Below are 15,326 nucleotides of genomic sequence, written 5' to 3'. Positions count from 1 at the left end.
TGAAAAAGATCAAGAAAAAATAGAGAAGTTTTGAAAGGTCTGTAAGTCAATTCTTAATTCTTTTTGCTAACAAATTCTTAATTCTCTTTGCTAATAAATCACAGACAAACACCATGAAACCCACAAAACAAAAATAATCTGAAAAAGAAGAAACATGCCCAAAAGTCTCTAGAAGTTCATACAATTTCAACATCAGAAAGAATTTCTGCTGATATTCAACTAACCAAACAGTTAGGACACAGATTTCCCAGTGCTAAAAATTTCTTTCCTGCAATGTTATCAATTCAGTCAACAATGCTGCCCAAGACATGACAAATTAAACATCCATTACAAGTAAAAAGATGGTCTTGTAACAGAGATTACAGTATGAATAAAATGAAAGCCACATTAGATGCAACATTTATAATGAGTTCAAATATCCATATAATAAAACAAAAACGAATATTCACAAAATTATAGATCCATCTACGCTTATATACTTGATTACATTTCACAAAATTTCTTTCATATCTAATCCACCATAGCTAAAAATCTACCAATTCAATTCACTTACAGCCTAAACGTATTCTTTTCATATTCTACTCAGCTACATAAGACCACATAACTAATTAGAAATATATGCTTTTAAGTCTGAAAAACTCTTTCTCTCCAGGACAGTGTCCCATGAGCCATGAGCGGTGTCTCTGATCTCTATGGATTAAAACTTTCTTAATCCCTCATCTTACAACTGTCATTTTTCATTAATACCTGCTAGGTAATTAACAAGATCACATCACTGCAATAAAAGTTTTATGTGCTAATAGCTGCTAAATCCATTAGCTTCATGGTAAAATGATGGAGAAGTCCTATATCTACTTTAATGAGGATTGGCCACCACGAAAAGTTCACCAGTATATCATTGGTAACCAGTGCAAAGCGAGTTTCCAATTTTTCTTCTTCTTAAATTCCCCTTCGATGACTCAGGGATTAAGATATCAGGCATTTCATATCTAAATCATCAGCTCTCTTCTGTCCTTCTGCATTCAAGACCTAAGCCCTCAAGCATACAATGCTGTCAGGACTAAAATACCTTCAAACAAACCCATCTTTGCCCTAAATAAAACTGATTTCTCCAACATACTCCACCCACTGGTAAGTACACTCACATATATCTAAAGCCCTTCACTTCCTCAGGTTCTTCCTAAAGAGATTCATTTTCAAGCCATCCTGCTTCATCTCCCTGCTGCACATCATCCCTTTGCTTTAGTTCATATTCACTCCAAATTTAGTTCTTCCACACATTCTCCCAAACTCTATTACCAGATTCTCAAGGCTTTCTCTTGAGACCAACACTAAAGCTGCATTATCTACAAAAGCAACTGACTCCTACCATCCCTAGTTTGCTTAGACCTGTCTCTCGCTCTATGACTCTTGCACTTCCTCATCATCCTGTCCCTAAAGGTTGAACAACCATGATGACATTTCCCATCCTTGATGATGATCTACCTCCATCAAAAACAGCTCATTCTCCTCCCTTTTCATTCAAATACATCCCTTACTGTTCATGTAAAAAGATACAGTTATCAAAATGGCCCACCCTTGAGTTGTCATTATTGGCACACAGTAATCAGGTGACACAGCACCTTGCCGAGTATTGCATGGTCGAGGTAGTGGTGGCGGGCACACAAGCAGCCAGACCCTGAGAGCGATCACCAAACTAATACCTACAGAAGAAGGAAAGTGAACCAACAGTGTTGTATGGGGCAAGATGTCTCCTTATGAAGTTAACCTGGGGAGTTTTTGAGTTGGACTGCTTTCGGCTTAACTTTGTCAAGTAAGGATGCAGCGCTAGACCTACCCTAGGTGTGAGAACAATACACCCAACAAGGACTGATCAATCCCTTGCATGAATGTAGCAACAATTTGGAGAAGAAATTTTGACATCTGAACAGGATTCCCACTTTCTTAGAGGCAGACTTAGGTGTTCCCATAATGTGGGGTTTCCACGTCACAGAGTATGTTACAGTAATACCAATTATGTTCAGTCAGCAGCAGAAGCACAGAACTATCGAAGGTGAGGTGAAATCTATGAGAAGTTTTCAGTAGAGGAATTGATAGAAACTGGGTCTTGAGGCATTCAACTTAACCAGATTTTGTTTACCCCACTGAGATACCCTGTCAAGTCTGTGTTTACTGAGAAAGTTATCTCGAAGCGAGATAAAGATCAAGCGAGAAAAGAGGAGCACAACTGAAAGATGTGGAGTACTGCAGTGTTGAGTTATCAACGTTAAAGTACATTTGGTTATTTGAGGAAAAAAGGAAATCATTGATAAAAAGGAAAAAAAGTGTAGGAGATTGGATAGAACCTTGAGGGACATTGCTGTTGATGTAGAAAGGGGTGGAGACTGATCCATCAACAAAAAGATAGATCAGCCATAGATAAGCTAGGGATGAGGGAGCAAGGTGAGAGAGGGAAGCCAAAAGAGGAGAGCTTAAAGATGCCACACCCAGTCAATAGGTTTGGATATATCAAGGGTAACTACACAGGTGTTCCCAAAAGCTTTCTGGGATGATGACCAGACATTAGTAAGACATGGAATATCAGGGGATCTTGCCTTACAAAAGCCATACTGGTACTTAAGAGAGGAGACTATGAGATTCAATATGTCTGAGGATATGGGAGCTGAGGAAGGATTCAAAGACTTTGGAAATGGTAGATGTCAAAGCAACAAGACAATAGCTTGAGGGGTTAGAACAGTCACCATTCTCAGGGATGGGATATTAAGTTGGGGGACATATTTCTTGATGCTTTCTGTTGGACAGCAGTGATACCTAGCACCCAGGTAGAGTAAACATATAGTAAATAGTATTTTTTCATGAATGACTGAAAAGAATGTCTCCTTGTAATATATTACAGCCAGTTGGAAACAAGTATATGGATATAGAAACTAAAGTTATAGTTTATATATCAATCTAAAATGTTTAATCATTACAAAAACAGAGTGTATTAGAAATAAACTGAAAAGGGTGAGTTTGCCATCGTCATACTTCAGATACTGCACCTGTTGTGTGGCTGACTTTATGGAGGGAAAATACAGTACCCACAGAAAGTCTGAGGAATATGGAGCCTTTTGTTGTGTAGCTGGGAGTCCTCAGAATCTCCATGTCTACCAGCCTAGTGCATGCTCAGATCTTGCTTAAATAGTACTTGGCAACTCTCCCTGGTGATTCAATAACCATGGACTAAGGAGCGTGTGAGTGCCTCATGGGACAAGTTCTAGAGATGATGTGTGCTATGAGCTGCTGAATTAACAAAGACCTTTCTTTTCTGTTTCATACTTTTTGTATCTGCCACCCACCCACACCTTAGAATGGAGCAAAAGAACCTTACCTAGCAAGAAAAGACTCAAATTCTTGTCCTGGGGGAGGCAAAAATGTTGGTGAAGGAGATTCGTCAGCATATGGGGTAAGCAATTCAGCCATGTACAGCCTTGTTCCTAAAGCCAAGAATATCCCACAAGGTGAAGTTCCACTTCATTAATCTGTACCAGGGCTTCCCAGAAAGAGTTCAACAAATATTGACAAGCTTATAAAGTGGCAAGTATTGACAAATCCATGCATCACAGCAAGACAAATGAAGCAAGCCTATCCCAACCTTCTTGGAAGTGTTGCAGAAAGCACCATTCAAGAGTACTGCCAGAAACACCTGAACCTGCCTCTTCACTCCTCGACCAGAAAACCCCTACTGACTCGCAATATGCGTGCTGCTCATTTTAGTTTTGCAAGGAACTACAAATACTTCACTGTTGAGGACTGGAGACAGGTCTTATAGAGTGATGAGTCAAATTTCCAGTGTGGTGCAGTGAGGCATGGCAAGTTTTGATGTCCCTCACACATGAATCAACTTGACCCCCATTATGTGCAAATGACAGTCAAACACCCAGACTCAATCATGATTTGGGGTTGCTTCAGTGTGAGAGTTAGAGAGTGGGGGATTGCTTGTGCTTCCCAAGAACATCACAATGAATGGAGACCACTACACTGAAGTTCTTTGTGACTAAATGATGAATCTTTACCAGATCCACAACTGCAATTTCTTTATGCAAGACAGTGCACCACGTCACAAGGCAAAGAAGGTAATGAAATGGTTGTCAGACAAGCAGGAAAATATCCTTCAGTGGCCGGTGAATTTGGCAGATCTGAATCCCATCGAGCTGTGGTCTAACATGAAGCTTAAACTTCAAAAAAGGAACACACCTTCAATTCCTCGCCTTCTGGTTGAATGATATTGACCTTGATTACTGCAGAAACCATACTGACTCCATGCTACAATGCATACAAGCTGTTTTGAAGGCAAATGGTGGCCATACTAAGTACTAAAATACAGAAAATGAAAGTTTTTAATGTTTTTACTCATTCCTCAGACTTTCCATTGGTACTGTACATGTCTAACCCATATATGTTCTATGGATATTTGATGAAATAAATATACAACTGAAAGTATATTCCTGGTACATAAGGTGTGATTTTCCAGTATTCTGCTGAACATCTACACCACACACACACACACACACACACACACATCATGCAACACAACCATGTTATCTTCACTCTTATACAATCCTAAATTAGCATCTCCACCTACTGTGTATGGAATTTATTTATTTATTTATTTATTTTGCTCTGTCGCTGTCTCCCGCGTTTGCGAGGTAGCGCAAGGAAACAGACGAAAGAAATGGCCAAACCCACCCCCATACACATGTATATACATACACGTCCACACACGCAAATATACATACCTATACATCTCAATGTACACATACATATACACACACAGACACATACATATATACCCATGCACACAATTCACACTGTCTGCTTTATTCATTCCCATTGCCACCTCACCACATATGGAATACCATCCCCCTCTCCCCTCATGTGTGCGAGGTAGCGCTAGGAAAAGACAACAAAGGCCCCATTCGTTCACACTCAGTCACCAGTTGTCATGCAATAATACCCGAAACCACAGCTCCCTTTCCACATCCAGGCCCCACACAACTTTCCATGGCTTACCCGAGATGCTTCACATGTCCTGATTCAATCCACTGAGAGCACTTCAACCCCGGTATACCACATCGATCCAATTCACTCTATTCCTTGCCCGCCTTTCACCCTCCTCCATGTTCAGGCCCCGATCACTCAAAATCTTTTTCACTCCATCTTTCCACCTCCAATTTGGTCTCCCACTTCTCCTCGTTCCCTCCACCTCCGACACATATATCCCCTTGGTCAATCTTTCCTCACTCATTCTCTCCATGTGCCCAAACCATTTCAAAACACCCTCTTCTGCTCTCTCAACCACGCTCTTTTTATTTCCACACATCTCTCTTACCCTTACATTACTTACTCGATCAAACCACCTCACACCACACATTGTCCTCAAACATCTCATTTCCAGCACATCCATCCTCCTGCGCACAACTCTATCCATAGCCCACACCTCGCAACCATACAACATTGTTTGAACCACTATTCCTTCAAACATACCCATTTTTGCTTTCTGAGATAATGTTCTCGACTTCCACACATTCTTCAAGGCTCCCAGGATTTTCGCCCCCTCCCCCACCCTATGATTCACTTCAGCTTCCATGGTTCCATCCGCTGCCAGATCCACTCCCAGATATCTAAAACACTTTACTTCCTCCAGTTTTTCTCCATTCAAACTTACCTCCCAATTGACTTGACCCTCAACCCTACTGTACCTAATAACCTTGCTCTTATTCACATTTACTCTTAACTTTCTTCTTTCACACACTTTACCAAACTCAGTCACCAGCTTCTGCAGTTTCTCACATGAATCAGCTACCAGCACTGTAACATCAGCGAACAACAACTGACTCACTTCCCAAGCTCTCTCATCCCCAACAGACTTCATACTTGCCCCTCTTTCCAAAACTCTTGCATTCACCTCCCTAACAACCCCATCCATAAACAAATTAAACAACCATGGAGACATCACACACCCCTGCCGCAAACCTACATTCACTGAGAACCAATCACTTTCCTCTCTTCCTACACGTACACATGCCTTACATCCTCGATAAAAACTTTTCACTGCTTCTAACAACTTGCCTCCCACACCATATATTCTTAATACCTTCCACAGAGCATCTCTATCAACTCTATCATATGCCTTCTCCAGATCCATAAATGCTACATACAAATCCATTTGTTTTTCTAAGTATTTCTCACATACATTCTTCAAAGCAAACACCTGATCCAAACATTCTCTACCACTTCTGAAACCACACTGCTCTTCCCCAATCTGATGCTCTGTACATGCCTTCACCCTCTCAATCAATACCCTCCCATATAATTTACCAGGAATACTCAACAAACTTATATCTCTGTAATTTGAGCACTCACTCTTATCCCCTTTGCCTTTGTACAATGGCACTATGCAAGCATTCCGCCAATCCTCAGGCACCTCACCATGAGTCATACATACATTAAATAACCTTACCAACCAGTCAACAATACAGTCACCCCCTTTTTTAATAGATTCCACTGCAATACCATCCAAACCTGCTGCCCTGCTGGCTTTCATCTTCCGCAAAGCTTTTACTACCTCTTCTCTGTTTACCAAATCATTTTCCCTAACCCTCTCACTTTGCACACCACCTCGACCAAAACACCTTATATCTGCCACTCTATCATCAAACACATTCAACAAACCTTCAAAATACTTACTCCATCTCCTTCTAACATCACCACTACTTGTTATCACCTCCCCATTAGCGCCCTTCACTGAAGTTCCCATTTGCTCCCTTGTCTTATGCACTTTATTTACCTCCTTCCAGAACATCTTTTTATTCTCCCTAAAATTTAATGATACTCTTTCACCCCAACTCTCATTTGCCCTCTTTTTCACCTCTTACACCTTTCTCTTGACCTCCTGTCTCTTTCTTTTATACATCTCCCACTCAATTGCATTTTTTCCCTGCAAAAATCCACCAAATGCCTCTCTCTTCTCTTTCACTAATAATCTTACTTCTTCATCCCACCACTCACTACCCTTTCTAATCAACCCACCTCCAACTCTTCTCATGCCACAAGCATCTTTTGCGCAATCCATCACTGATTCCCTAAATACATCCCATTCCTCCCCCACTCCCCTTACTTCCATTGCTCTCACCTTTTTCCATTCTGTACTCAGTCTCTCCTGGTACTTCCTCACACAAGTCTCCTTCCCAAGCTCACTTACTCTCACCACCCTCTTCACCCCAACATTCACTCTTCTTTTCTGAAAACCCATACAAATCTTCACCTTAGCCTCCACAAGATAATGATCAGACATCCCTCCAGTTGCACCTCTCAGCACATTAACATCCAAAAGTCTCTCTTTCACGCGCCTGTCAATTAACACGTAATCCAATAACGCTCTCTGGCCATCTCTCCTACTTACAAACGTATACTTATGTATATCTCGCTTTTTAAACCAGGTATTCCCAATCACCAGTCCTTTTTCAGCACATAAATCTACAAGCTCTTCACCATTTCCATTTACAACACTGAACACCCCATGTATACCAATTATTCCCTCAACTGCCACATTACTCACCTTTGCATTCAAATCACCCATCACTATAACCCGGTCTTGTGCATCAAAACCACTAACACACTCATTCAGCTGCTCCCAAAACACTTGCCTCTCATGATCTTTCTTCTCATGCTCAGGTGTATGGAATATGTCTAGATAATCTCAATTATAATGCTTACAGATGGTAGACAGAACAGTCTTCTCAGAAAACAGGCTAATTTCCTCCTTTAAAACAGAACAACAGAGGAAAATACAATTAAACACATGATCTAGAAAAGTAGCATCATTCATAAACAAAAGTAAAAGAGCTCCATTTCAATCACAATCACTGCATTTAATCAATAACTTGCAATTTCATATTAATGAAATTATTTTTGCTAAACTGTTTCCTTAATCAAATCATATTAAATTCACTTCATAGACATTAAATATAAATAATAATTTCATTCTGAAATTATAAGCAAAAAAAAGAATAAGGAAACCTTTGAAAATGGAAAATTAGTATAAAAATGAATAGAATATATTACAAAAAAAGATAGTCTGTCACTCATCACAAATTCACATTTTATTTTACTGTACTTTGTCGCTGCCTCCTGCGTTAGCGAGGTAGCGTAAGGAAACAGACGAAAGAATGGCCCAACCCACCCACATACACATGTATATACATGCACGTCCACACACACACACATACACATACCTATACATCTCAACGAATACATATATATATACACATACACATACATATACATATATGCACATGTACATAATTCATAGGGTGGGGGAGGGGGCGAAAATCCTGGGAGCCTTGAAGAATGTGTGGAAGCCAAGAACATTATCTCCGAAAGCAAAAATGGGTATGTTTGAAGGAATAGTGGTTCCAACAGTGTTGTATGGTTGCGAGGCGTGGGCTATGGATAGAGTAGTGCGCAGGAGGGTGGATGTGCTGGAAATGAGATGTTTGAGGACAATATGTGGTGTGAGATGGTTTGATCGAGTAAGTAATGTAAGGGTAAGAGAGATGTGTGGAAATAAGAAGAGCGTGGGTGAGAGAGCAGAAGAGGGTGTTTTTGAAATGGTTTGGGCACATGGAGAGAATGAGTGAGGAAAGATTGACCAAGAGGATATATGTGTTGGAGGTGGAGGGAACGAGGAGAAGTGGGAGACCAAATTGGAGGTGAAAAGATGGAATGAAAAAGATTTTGAGTGATCGGGGCCTGAACATGCAGGAGGGTGAAAGGCGGGCAAGGAATAGAGTGAATTGGATTGATGTGGTATACCGGGGTCAACGTGCTGTCAATGGAGTGAATCAGGGCATGTGAAGCGTCTGGGGTAAACCATGGAAGGTTCTGTGGGGCCTGGATGTGGAAAGGGAGCTGTGGTTTCGGGCATTATTTCATGACAGCTGGAGACTGAGTGTGAACGAATGGGGCCTTTGTTGTCTTTTCCTAGCGCTACCTCATACACATGAGGGGGAGGGGGATGTTATTCCATGTGTGGCGAGGTGGCAATGGGAATGAATAAAGGCAGACAGTGTGAATTGTGTGCATGTGTATATATGTACATGTCTGTGTGTGTATATATATGTGTACATTGAGATGTATGGGTATATATATTTGCGTGTGGGGACGTGTATGTATATACATGTGTATGGGGGTGGGTTGGGCCATTTCTTTCATCTGTTTCCTTGCGCTACCTCGCAAACGCGGGAGACAGTGACAAAGCAAAATAATAAATAACATAATTTATCCTGTCTGCCCTTATTCATTCGCCATCCTCCCACACATGAAAATGACAACCCCCTCCCCCGGCATGTGCACAAGGTAGGGCTAGGAAAAGACAACAAATGCCACATTCGTTCACACTCAGTCTCTAGCTCTCATGTATAATGCACCGAAACCACAGCTCCCTTTCCACATCGAGGCTCCACAAAACTTTCCATTGTTTACCCCAGACACTTCACATACCCTGGTTCAATCCACTGACAGCACATTGACCCCGGTATACAACATCGTTCCAATTCACTCTATTCCTTGCACGCCTTTCACCTCCTGCATGTTCAGGCCCTGATCACTCAAAATCTTTTTCAATACATCTTCCCACCTCCAGTTTGGTCTCCCACTTCTCCTCGTTCCCTCCACCTCTGACACATATATCCTCTTTGTCAATCTTTCCTCACTCATTCCCTCCATGTGACCAAACCATTTCAAAACACCCTCTTTTGCTCTCTCAACCACACTTTTTATTACCACACATCTCTCTTACCCTTTCATTAATTACTCGATCAAACCACCTCACACCATATATTGTCCTCAAACATCTCATTTCCAGCACATCCACCCTCCTCCGCATAACTCTATCCATAGCCCCCGCCTCACAACCATATAACATTGTTGGAACCACTATTCCTTCAAACATACCCATTTTTGCTTTCTAAGATAACGTTCTCAACTTCCACACATTTTTCAATGCTCCCAGAACTTTTGCCTCCTCCCCCACCCTATGATTCACTTCCACTTCAATGCTTCCATCCACTGCCAAATCCACTCCCAGATATCTAAAACACTTTACTTCCTCCAGTTTTTCTCCATTCAGACTTACCTCCCAATTGACTTGTCCCTCAATCCTACTGTACCTAATAACCTTGCTCTTATTCACATTTACTCTCAGCTTTCTTCTTTCACACACTTTACCAAACTCAGTAATCAGCTTCTGCAGTTTCTCACTTGAATCAGCCACCAGCGCTGTATTATCAGCGAACAACAACCGACAATTTCATAAAGCTCAGGATATATGTTACTGTAATAACATAAGGTTTTTCATGTCTACCTGCTTCAATGATTCTTATATATTGTGGTGGGACTGAAGATCTGAGTTTCAATAACAAAGGAGAACAATCGTCAGAATTTAAAATACTGAATCATCACATTCATCGAAGATGGTTGGAAAAAATTCAATGATTATGAGCTTGAAATTAACACAGAAATTCAAATATACACTTTATATCATTTTGATATAGAGTGCATCAGTTAATGAAGTCCTCTAATGACAACATGGTACCTATTCCTCCATGAAACTTAATTCAGTAAATAGCACAACATGAAGTATCATTGTTATTGCTACTCTCATTGCCTAAAACTCATGCCCTAACTCCATTGTCTACGCTTCTCAACTGCCAGTGTTATTGCTACTCTCACTGCCTAAAACTCCTGCCCTAACTTAATCATTGTCTACTCTTCTCAACAAACATCATTATCTATAAACTGGATCAAAGAAGCAACCTACTCTGCTTGGAATCAAATTTCATAATCAAACTAATGAGATGTCAATTACAATTTCCTAGTCAGATATGTAGTTTCACTTATCTTTAACCCAACTAGTCAATTCATTAATTGTGACATTTTCTTTTTCAAAGGAACAGAGCTAAATATATGGAAAAAATAATAAAAGATGAAATAAGGTGTAAAATATAATTTGCCAATTTTTTGTAGCACAGCATAATTGCCTGTAATTCGTGACTAATATGAAAATGCGGGGAGTGCTCATCCTCCTTGAAGGCTCAGATTAGGGTGTCTGAATGTGTGTGGATGTAACCATGATGAGAAAAAAGGAGAGATAGGTAGTATCTTTGAGGAAAGGAACCTTGAAGTTTTGGCTCTGAGTGAAACAAAGCTCAAGGGTAAAGGGAAAGAGTGGTTTGGGAATGCCTTGGGAGTAAAGTCAGGGGTTGGTGAAAGGACAAGAGCAAGGGAAGCAGTAGCACTACTGAAACAGGAATTGTGGGAGTATGTGATAGACTGCAAGAAAGTAAGTTCTAGACTGATGTGGGTAAAACTGAAAGGGGATGGAGAGAGATAGGTGATTAATGGTGCCTATGCACCTGGGCATGAGAAGAAAGATCATATGAGGCAAGTGATTGGGAGCAACTGAGTGAGTGTGGTAGCAGCTTTGATGAATGAGACTGGGTTATACTGATGGGTGATTTAAATGAAGAGTTGAGTAATGTTGCACTTGAGGGCATAATTGGTACACATGGGGTGTTCAATGTTGTAAATGGAAATGGTGAAGAGTTTGTGGATTTGTGTGCTGAAAAAGGACTGGTGACTGGGGATACCTGGTTTAAAAAGGGAGATATACATAACTAAATGTAAGAAACATGGTCAGAGGGCATTATTGGATTACTTGTTAATTGATAGGCATGTAAAAGAGAGACTTTTGGAACTTAATGTCCTAAGAAGGACAACTGGAGGGATGTCTGATCACAATCTTGTTGAGGTGAAGGTGAAGGTTTGTTGAGGTTTTCAGAAAAGAAGGGAGAATGTCGGGAGAAGAAAGTGCTGAGAGTAACTGAGCTTGGAAAGAAGACCCGTGTAAGGTAGTACCAAGAGAGATTGAGGGTAAAATGGCAAAAGGTGAGAGCAAATGACATAAGGGGAGTGGGGGAGGAATGGGATGTACTTAGGGAAGAAGTGATGGCTTGCACAAAAGATGCGTGTTACATGAGAAAGGCGGGAGGTAGGCAGATTAGAGAGGGTAGTGAGTCGTGGGATGAAGAAGTAAGATTGTTGGTGAAAGAGAAGAGAGGTTTTGGGATGATTTTTGAAGGGAAGTGGTGCAAATGACCAGGAGAAGTATAAAAGAAAGCAGCAGGAGATCAAGAGAATGGTGCAAGAGGTGAAAAAGAGGGCAAATGAGAGTTGGGGCGAGAGAGTATCAATAAATATTAGGAAGAATACAAAGATGTCTTGCAAAGAGTGATTCGTTTTCAGTGAATGTAGGTTTGTGGCAGGGGTGTGTGATGTCTCCATGGTTGTTTAATTTGTTTATGGACGGGTTGTTAGGGAGGTGAATGCAAGAGTTTTGGAAAGAGGGGCAAGTATGCAGTCTGTTGTGGATGAGAGAGCTTGGGAAGTGAGTCAGTTGTTGTTCGCTGATGATACAGCGCTGGTGGCAGATTCATGTGAGAAACTGCAGAAGCTGGTGACTGAGTTTGGTAAAGTGTAAGAAAGAAGAAAGTTGAGAGTAAATGTGAATAAGAGCAAGGTTATTAGGTACAGTAGGGTTGAGGGTCAAGTCAATTGGGAGGTAAGTTTGAATGGAAAAAACTGTAGGAAGTGAAGTGTTTTAGATATCTGGGAGTGGATTTGGCAGTGGAGGGAGCCATGGAAGCGGAAATGAATCATAGGGTGGGGGAGGGGGCGAAAATTCTGGGAGCCTTGAAGAATGTGTGGAAGTCGAGAACATTATCTCGGAAAGCAAAAATGGGTATGTTTGAAGGAATAGTGGTTCAAACAATGTTATATGGTTGTGAGGCATGGGCTATGGATAGAGTTGTGCACAGGAGGGTGGATGTGCTGGAAATGAGATGTTTGAGGACAATATGTGGTGTGAGGTGGTTTGATCGAGTAAGAAATAATAGGGTAAGAGAGGTGTGTGGTAATAAAAACAGTGTGGTTGAGAGAGCAGAACAGGGTGTTTTGAAATGGTTTGGTCACATGGAGAGAATGAGTGAGGAAAGATTGACCAAGAGGATATATGTGTCAGAGGTGGAGGGAACGAGGAGAAGTGGGAGACCAAATTGGAGGTGGAAAGATGGAATGAAAAAGATTTTGAGTGATTGGGGCCTGAACATGCAGGAGGGTGAAAGGTGTGCAAGGAATAGAGTGAACTGGAACGATGTGGTATACTGGGGTCGACATGCTGTCAATGGATTGAACCATGGCATGGGAAGCGTCTAGGGTAAACCATGGAAAGTTCTGTGGGGCCTGGATGTGGAAAGGGAGCTGTGGTTTCGGTGCATTATTACATGATAGCTAGAGACTGAGTATGAACGAATGGGGCCTTTGGTGTCTTTTCCTAGTGCTACCTCGCATACATGAGCGGGAAGGGGGTTGTTATTTCATGTGTTGCGAGGTGGCGATGGGAATGAAGAAAGGCAGACAGTATGAATTATGTACATGTGTATATATGTACATGTCTGTGTATATATATATATATATATATATATATGTATACGTTGAGATGTATAGGTATGTATATTTGCATGTGTGGACGTGTATGTATATACATGTGTACGTGGGTGGGTTGGGCCATTCTTTTGTCTGTTTCCTTGCGCTACCTCGCTAACGCGGGAGACAGCGACAAAGCAAAATAAATAAATAATACAAAGATGTTTTGCAAAGAGGTAAATAATGTGTGTAAGACAAGAGAACAAATCTAAACATCGGTGAAGGGGGCAAATGGGGAGTTAATAACAAGTAGTGATGAAGTGAGAAGATGGTGTGAGTATTTTGAAGGTATACTGAATGTGTTTGATGATAGAGTGGCAGATATAGGGTGTTTTGGTTGGGGTGGTGTGGGAAGTGATAGGGTTAGGGAGAATAGTGTGGTAAACAAAGAAGAGGTAGTGAAAGCTTTGCGGAAGATGAAAGCCAGCTAGGTGATGGGCCTGGATGGTATTGCACAGGGATTTATCAAAAAAAAAGGAATTAACTGTGTTATTGGTTGGTTGGTTAGGACATTCAGTGTATGTACGGATCATGGTGAAGTGCCTGAGGATAAGGGGGAATGCATGCATAGTGCCACTGTACAAAGGCAAAGTGGATAAAGGTGAGTATTCAAATTACAGAGGCATTCACACACATTCTTCAAGGCAAACACCTGATCCACACATCCTCTACCACTTCTGAAACTACACTGCTCTTCCCCACTGTAATGCTCTGCACATGCCTTCACCCTCTCAATCAAAACCCTCCCATATAATTTCCCAGGAATACTTAAACACATGCCTCTGTAGTTTGAACACTCACCTTTACCCTCTTTGCCTTTGTACAATGGCACTATGCACACATTCTGCCAATCCTTAGGCACTTCCCCATGATCCATACATACACTGAATGTCCTTACCAACCAAATCAACGACACAGCCACCTTCTTTCTTAGTAAATTCTAATGCAATACCATCCAAACCCATTGCCTTGCTGGATTTCATCTTCTGCAAGACTTTCACTAACACCTCTTTCAACCAAACCATTCGCCCTGAAACTCTCACTTTTCACACCACCCTGACCAAAACACCCCATATCTCCCACTCTATCATCAAACACAATCAACAAGCCTTCTAAATACTCACTCCATCTCCTTCTCACTTCGTTGATGATAGAGCACTGGTGGCTGATTTGGTTGAGAAACTACAGAGGTTGGTGACTGAGTATGGTAAAGTGTGTGAAAGAAGAAAGTTGAGAGTAAATGTGAATAAGAGCAAGGTTATTAGGTACATTAGGGTTGAGGGACAAGTAAACTGGGAGGTAAGTTTGAATGAAGAAAAACTGGAGGAAGTGAAATGTTTTAGATATCTGAGAGTGAATTTAGCAGCAGATGAAACCATGGAAGCAGAAGTGAGTCACACAGTGGCGGAGGAAGTGATGGTTCTGGGAGCGTTGAAGAACATGCGGAAAGCAAGAACGTTATCTTGGAGCAAAAATGGGTATGTTCGAAGGAACAGTAGTTAGAACATTATATTTTTGCGAGGCATGGGCCATAGATAGGGTTGTGCGGAGGAGGGTGTATATGTTGGAAATGAAATGGTTGAGGACAATATGTGGTGTAAGTTGGTTTGATCGAGTAAGTAATGAAAGGGTAAGAGAGATGTGTGGTAATGGAAAGGGTGTGGTTGAGAGAGGAGAAGGGGGTGTGTTGAAATGGTTTGGACACATGGAGAGAATGAATGCAGAAAGATTCACAAAGAGGA

The 15,326-nt window shown here is 41.2% G+C and overlaps 1 protein-coding gene across 1 annotated transcript in view; it reads right to left on the bottom strand.

Moving 5' to 3' along the window:
• nclb (no child left behind) overlaps window positions 1-15,326 on the bottom strand; it is a 343,194-nt gene that overhangs the window by 38,218 nt on the left and 289,650 nt on the right. The gene's annotated exons all lie outside the window — the stretch shown is intronic.

The sequence above is a fragment of the Panulirus ornatus genome, chromosome 12 (genome assembly GCF_036320965.1).
Source record: "Panulirus ornatus isolate Po-2019 chromosome 12, ASM3632096v1, whole genome shotgun sequence".
In the NCBI taxonomy this organism is placed as follows: Eukaryota; Metazoa; Arthropoda; class Malacostraca; order Decapoda; family Palinuridae; genus Panulirus; species Panulirus ornatus.
This window is presented reverse-complemented; position numbering and strand designations above follow the sequence as displayed.